This window comes from Leucopleurus acutus (genome assembly GCF_964270905.1).
Source record: "Leucopleurus acutus genome assembly, chromosome: 20".
Lineage (NCBI taxonomy): Eukaryota > Metazoa > Chordata > Mammalia > Artiodactyla > Delphinidae > Leucopleurus > Leucopleurus acutus.
Genome location: NC_139162.1, coordinates 46,581,225 through 46,589,064, shown reverse-complemented (window position 1 = coordinate 46,589,064; position 7,840 = coordinate 46,581,225).

Sequence of the window (7,840 nt, the reverse complement as noted above, 5' to 3'; positions counted from 1 at the left end):
TGGGTGCCTAAGGGTAGGGGCAGAGGTCCTTTTCAAAGATCTCCAACATGCTGGGGGGAATCTCATCTGTTCCAACCCAGCTCTCCCACTCTGATCTCTAAGATCCCACCTATCCCTGTTCTGAAGTGAATCTCTCCCTTCTTCTTCATTCCCTTGAAGGTTACTCCTGACCCAGGTCCTCTGGGTTGGGATGTCCCCTTGGCTCCCAGACATGGCAGCTTGTCACTCAGACTCCTAAGAGCCAAGAGGATACCAACCTGAGAAGGCGACACATCAGATGTTAAAAACTCCCAAGCAAGAAAGTGTCCAAATTCCTTTTGCAGGCAGGAACTACACAGGAGCTGTGTCAACTGGGCAGACAACAGGCCTATTCTTCAGTTGACTGGTTTCTGGACACTACTCTTAAGGCTTTTTCTAAGTGTCTCCCGCTCCAGGTCTCCACTCACATTTCCCCTCTGCCTCTCTTGCATCCAGTGCTCTTGGCTCCATCCCCAAACCATTTGGCTCCATCTCCCTCTGGCTGCCAAGAGGACTGAGAACTCCATACAAAGACCCATTGAACCTGCTGGGCTAGGTTTTAGGGAGCTATTGCCATCTCCCTGAATGTCTATGCTCCTGCTGAGGAGGGCTGTGAGGTACAACTGACAATGGCTGTGACTCACCTCAATAGATCCTCAGTGGGACAGTTGAACAGAGCAAACTGGTCTGGCTGTCAATCCCTTTGGATATAAGAAACAAGAGAAAGTGTGTGAGGGGGGGGGGAATGAAACCTTGCTCCCCCAGCTAAACAAGCCTCCCAGAAATCTTTTCAAAAGACAAATCAAATGTTGCCTCCCTGGCTTAAAATCCTCCAATGACTTCCTACTGTATTTAAATAAAATGCCTACAGGGCTCCCTGCAAGACTCTGGTGGCCCCTCCACCCTCCCTGTGTACCAAGCTCTTGTTCACTTGGACCCATCCATGGCTTCCCCCAGACCTATGCATGGCTGGCTTCTACTTGTCACTCAGGTCTCAGCTCAATGTCATTTCCTCAGAGAGATCTTCCCTGACCATCCAATCTAAGGAGTTTCTCTCTGTCACTCTATTAATGCTATTTCATTTATTCTATATAATTTGGCACCCTCAGATATCATCATATTTTTGTTTGTTGTTTCTCTCTTCCCAACAAATGCAAGCTATATAGTTGCGCAGTGCCCAGGACAGTGACTAGGACTTAGAAGGTGCTCAATATATATTTATTGAATGAATAAATGAAAGTGAGCATGGAAGTCACACTTGGGACTTCTACAGCCCCTGGGGAGAAGGTGATAGAAGGAATGGCCCAAAGGATGGTAAAGGGATTTGGAAACCTTGCCCTAAGAGAAAAATTTGAAGGCACTGGGGAAATTTCCCCTGGGGAAGAGAAGACTCAGGAAGAATGGTATAACTGACTTCAAATACCTGAAGGGGTAGCACACAGAAGAAGAATTAGATTTGTTTATTTACTCCAGAGGAGAAAAAGGGTAGATGGCTCTAAGTGAGAGGCACTTAGATATGGGAAATGTTGAAACTCAAGAAAATTCAGTTCTAGTCTTGCCCTAGCCACTCTGTCACTTTAATCTTTGAGCTAGTCTGCTTCCCTTCTCTAGAATGTGTGAGATAAGGAGCGAGACTGACATTTGTCAGACATGACAAATGTGTTTTACCTCACAGGCTAACTCCAATCGATTGGTAGTGGCTGCCCGGAACACTGCAGTGAGAAGGGTCCTGAAGAAATGAAGCAATGGCAATATCCATCACTGGAGAATGACTAATAAATTGGAGCACACCTCATATAAGGGGATGTTAGACAGTAATTAAAAATATGCTTGATCTTGATAGCAGCATACAAACAATATATTTAGATCTAAGTACGGTGTTTGATCTTTAACTACGAAGATGGTGGGATGTCCATAAGTACATAGTAATATGTACAATCATGCCATTTTTGTAAAATGAAAAAAAAAGAGCCATATACAAAAGCCCTTATATATCTCATATGTCAATGTCTATGTATATATGTAGAAAAATGTGTATGCTGTTCATATTGGTTACCTTGAGAGAAGGAGGAATTATTAACACTCTCTTTATATAACTTTGTACTATTTCGCTAGTTGCAAATGAACATACATTACTTTTGTAATTTTTAAAGATAAATTTAATTTAAAAAAATTAAGGCTGCATTTTACTTTCTGGCTCAGTGAGAAAGAGTAATGTGATTGATTATCAATGTTTGCCCTGGATACGGGATGGATGAGTGGTAGCTCATGTGCCTGAAAAAAATCAGTTTCCCTTCCCAGCTCCAGCATTTTGTGGCTTTCAGTCCCAAGGAGACAGCAGCTGCCTCAACATAAGGAAGAATTTTAAAATAATGTATCTGTCCAAGAATGGAACTGGCTGCCATATGAGGAGGTAATAAGCTCCCTGGCTGCTGGAAGTGGTCAAGCAGAGGCTGGATGAATATCCCTTGGGAGTGGGAGGGATTCCTTCACTGGGTGGCAACTCATAAGATAGAAGGACATGTTACTATTTCAGAGGGAACAACTGTGATGGGAGGTTTGCTATGCCAACAGCGTTTACGGCAAAAAGATGACCAAATCCACAAACAGACCAAAGTTGTGCACACTCTTTCCTATAAACACTTTTACTGGGTTGTTACTTTTCCCAAGCAACAGCACTCTGCCCCCCAACAGCACTGTGCCCCCGAAATAAACTGCTGACTGAACATTAATCTAGTTTCTTCCCCTGAGCCAAATGCTAGAAGCAAAGCCTTGGGACACAGCAGGATCTCAAACATGATGCTTACAAGGCCAGGTTTTGAATGGAGCAGGCTGGTGAGGACTATGGTGAGCTGGAAAGCACACACCCTGTCTGAAGGGAGAAGTTACTATTTAGCTCTAATCAACTGCTGCCATGTAGGAATTTGGGTCCAGTATTGTTAGATCTTAGATTATTATATACTTTTTTTAAAGAGGAGCCAGAAATCTGGATTTTAAAATAAAATCCCCCTATTTTTAAATGTTGGAAAATAATTCATATTAAAAGAGCAACAATGAACCACTATACAGAACAAACAAAGCCTGGGGCCTGCAGTCCTTAGACCAGATAGACACAAACTGTGATAAGACCAAAAGTCCGATAACTATCCCTCTCGAGGGCCTAGAGAAGGTCCTACACGTTTAAGCCACCCCACTGCTCAGGAAACATGACTGGCAGAGAGGATCTAGTGCCCAAGTATGGCTTGGACAGTCCTCAGGAAACACTGGGGCTTTAGGTAACAAACAGTCATGTTTAAGAATATACTATTAGGGGAGGGACAAATTAGGAGTTTGGGATTAGCAGATACGAACTACTATATACAAAACAGATAAAACAACAAGGTCCTACTGTATAGCACAGGGAACTATATTATCTTGTAATAAACCCTAATGGAAAAGAATATGAAAAAGAATACACACACACACACACACACACACACACACACACACTTAACTGATTCACTTTGCTGTACACCAGAAATTAACACAACATTGTAAATCAACTATACTTCAATAAAAATCATCCCTAAAGGAAGTGTTCCTATGTTTTGGACAGGAGAATGCTCAGTGTTTGGTCTGGATGGTGACTGGAGAGGAGAACTGCATGGCTTTCTTCCATCAAAAAGCCAGAGGCCCCCAGCTACCTCCTCTCCTGCGTGCTTGGCAACAGTGAGAAAGGAAGACCTGGCTTGGTGAGACTGGCCAGGGAAGAGGCATCAGCCCTGACTATTTGAAGACACCTTACTGTGGTAGCAAATTACTATGATACATTCTGGTGGATTTGTCTGCCAAACATCCATGCCCATCTTCTGGTACCAGGCCCCTAAATTCCCTTTGGAGAATTAACTGTCTTTCTTGGATCTAGGAGCGTACATGGAGTAAGGCCTGGCCAAGGAAAGGCCTCCCTGGACTTTTGCTGGAAATATTGGGGAAAATAAGTTCTTGGTTAGGGTTGCTCAGATTATACAACATCTCCTGATATTCCTGGTTGCCACTTCTGCTACCTCACAGTGAGGGCCTACCTCAGAATTAAGCCAATACAGATGAAAGCAGAGTCAAAAGAGGGGAGAAAAAGAGAGACCTGTTCACATCATTTGAAGACCTGTCTCCAGTTAGCCTGAAGCCCCCCATCCCACCTCCCCATCCCAGACTTTTCAGTTACATGGTCCAATAAATTCCTTTTGTGTTGAGGTCAGTTTGAGCTGGGTTTCTACTACTTAAAGTTTCAACTTTAAGCCTTGACTGCTCCCATACAAGAGAATTCACCAATGCTCTAGTCTCCATCCTTATGTGACCAAAAATGACTCCCTGCCTTTGAGAAAAGACACTAGAGGGGAACCCCTATGGTAAAGTCTTTCAAATAGTCCAACAATATGGCTGCCATACTTGGTCTCTAAGAGACCAAGTAACCTTCTTGAGAAGCATCTTCTAACCCTGGAGGGTGGGAAATGGAGTCAAAAGTTGGCTAAGAGGTTCCAGGAAAAACTGTCCACTGGACTCTTTCTTTGGCCCCAGTGAAAAACAGCCCACATACAGGAGGCGCCTCTGGAGGTCAGCTCTCCTCATCCACAAGCAGCACCGTGGAGTGAGACCTGGCTGAACCAGAGCTCTCCTACTGATACCAACTTGCTGTGCTGACCTTTGGCAAGTAACTCAGTTTCTTCCTCAGTGAAGCTTGTTGTAAGAATGAAAGAATATATATAAAAACACCTAGCATGATGCTTCAAATATCTTCACATCATATATTATTGTATCATGTGCCAGGCCTTATGCTAATAGCTTTCCATGGATGAGCTCATCTGATCTCAAAAACTATAACTACAAATATATATATGTATATAATAGTATTCTCATTTTACAGATGAAGACACTGAGACACAGAGGTCAAGCCACTTACCCAAGACTGCACACAGCTAAGCTGAGATTTTTAAGGCCAAGCAGTCTGCTTCTTCCTGCAAATAATGCTACAGCGTATTTATTTATATTTAATTATATAAACTTATAAATATATATGTTTATAAGTTTATACATATATATATATTTGTAAGTTTATATATTATATATTTATATATATTTATAAGTTCCCTTCCACTGCCTAGAAAGCTGGACCAAGCTGGACCAAAGCATACAACCTTTAACGCCAACATCTCTGGACAAATAACGGGAGGGTCCTATTAGCCTTCCCACCTATCCCTAGCCTTTCTACAGCATCCACATAGGCCTTGGAGGAGCTTGTTCATTTCATGAGTAAAGTAACAGGCTAGTTACCTAAGGTTAACTCACTATCCCAACTTGAGAAGAACAGGAGAACGTCAGAAGCCAAGGGACCCCAACTTCTCTCTTATGAAAACCAACCATTATTTTCAGAAACTCGTGAAATATGTATACAAAATATGCGTATTACTGCCTCAGCCAAGAATGAGGCTCTTGTATGAATGGTCCTGGAGAAGGGAAGGAGAGGAGGGGAGAAGCCAGGCAGGGCCTCCTGGAAGATAACAGAGCCTGGGGAGCTCTGGGAAACCTGCATAATTTGGGGCAAATGATTTTACCTTGCAGTGTCTGTTTTCTCATCTGTAAAATGGGTTTAATAATAGTACCTACTCTCATAGTTTTGTGAGGCATAAATACCCTCACAGGCTTGTTACCTAGTATCATCATCCTGGATTCCTCTTTCTCTAATCCCATCATTAACTCCTGTTTTCTCAACATGGAACATGTATATCTGTATCTCCATTTTTACTACCACCACCATATTCAATTCATCATCCTTTCTCATCTGGACAAATGTATTGCCTCCTGCTTCCATTCTTGCCCCTGTTTTCCTTGCAGAAACCAGTGAATTTTCTTTACAAACAACCAAACAAGCAAACAAATCATGTCACTGTCTTGCTTTAAAAATCCTCTAATAGGGACTTCCCTGGTGGCGCAGTGGTTAAGAATCTGCCTGCCAATGCAGCGGACATGGGTTCGATCCCTAGTCCAGGAAGATCCCACATGCCGCGGAGCAACTAAGCCCGTGTGTCACAACTGCTGAGCCTGCACTCTGGAGCCTGCGAGCCACAACTACTGAGCCCACATGCCACAACTACTGAAGCCCGTGAGCCTAGATCCTGTGCTCCGCAACAAGAGAAGCCCGCGCACCGCAACGAAGAGTAGCCCCCACTCGCCGCAACTAGAGAAAGCCCACGCGCAGCAACAGACCCAACGCAGCCAAAAAAAAAAAAAAAATCCTCTAATAGCTTTGCAATGCTCTTATGTGAAAATGTAAACTCCTTACCATAGCCCACAAGGCCCCACATGATCTGGCCTCTGTCAACCACTCCAAGCCCTTGCCCCTTCTGCTTCACTTATGCTTCAGCCACGAGCTCCTTGATGTTCCTTGAACACATCTCAGGGGTTTTGCACTGGCTGACCCCTCTACCCGAAATGTTCTTCCCCAGATCATCACATGGCTGGTTCCTTCTCATCAATCAGATCTGGGCTCATGTGTGCCCCAGTCTTCCTCATCTCCCCAGTAGGAAGGAGTCTTTGGTCTGATATCGTCGTCAAAAACTGTTTCTTCAAAGGCTGCAGCTCTTCCGGAAACACCTAGACTGTAAGATCCACGAGGGAAAGGAAGACTGTGGCTGTATTATTCATGGCTACATTTTCAATTCCTAGAATAGTACCTGGCACATAACAGACCCTCAGTAAGCATCTGTGAAAAATTTCCCCACCTTGCAGCAGTCCTTTCTCCACATGTAACTATGCTTAGATTAGAATGCCCAGCTCTTAGATCTTCCCACAACTGGTGCCTTCTCATCTTTCAGGTTATCAGGCTCAACTGTCACCTCCTCAGAGGCCAATTCTGACCGTCCTGTGTACAGTGGCCAACCTCCCACCCCCTTCACACTCTTTTAATTCCTTCATAGCACATATCACTATCTGATTTCTTTTGTTTATATATCTTCCCTCCATCAGAATATAAGACCCAAGAGCTCTAAGACCTTGACTGTTTCATTCACTGCTGTATCTCCAGTACCTAGAAAAGTGCTTTCATAAATTGTTTAATTGCTGGAGATGTTTGAGATGTGCACACTCTACACTGCTGTTCTGTTACTTGCCCTCGACCAGACTCTATTCAACACATTTACCCTAAAACAAACAAAACAAAACTCTACGCACAGTAATCTACTTAACCTTCTTCTAAAGTTCTGAGTCCTAGAAACCCAAAGCTGAGGTAAGGAACTGAACATGAGTACTCCTGGATTCCACTACCCCAAGGCTATAACCAAACCAGGCCAGTCATCTCATTCCTGTTTCTCCCAGTGAGATCCCAAAGGAAGGTCTGGTGGGGTGAGACCAGCCATAAACTCTCTGAATCCAAACGACCATAGAGAAGAGAATGATTGGGGCTGGGGAACAGTGAAGAGGGGGACTACCATCAACCCTCAGAAAGGTCATGGGATGGAATCACAGTCCTGTCTGGTTTAGCAAGCAAGAGAGTCTCTAAGAGCGCCGCTCACCTAAACATGTCTCAAAGGATCTTCTGTCACCATTTCACACTTATTCAGAGAGGAAACTGTTTTCAAACTGGGGCTCTCAGGAAAGAGTTCTCTTTCCAGTGAGACTGCTAAGAAGGTAGGGTTTAAGCCTACAGTTGCTGAGGGTCATCTTTGTCGTCACAAAGCAGAAACCAGTTGAGGATGAAGCTAAGTCAGTGGAGAAATGGGGAGAGATTACTAGGAAGACTGAACTCCTGGATGCAGGTAGGTCTGGAGCCATCCTAGTTCTGGACTTTTCA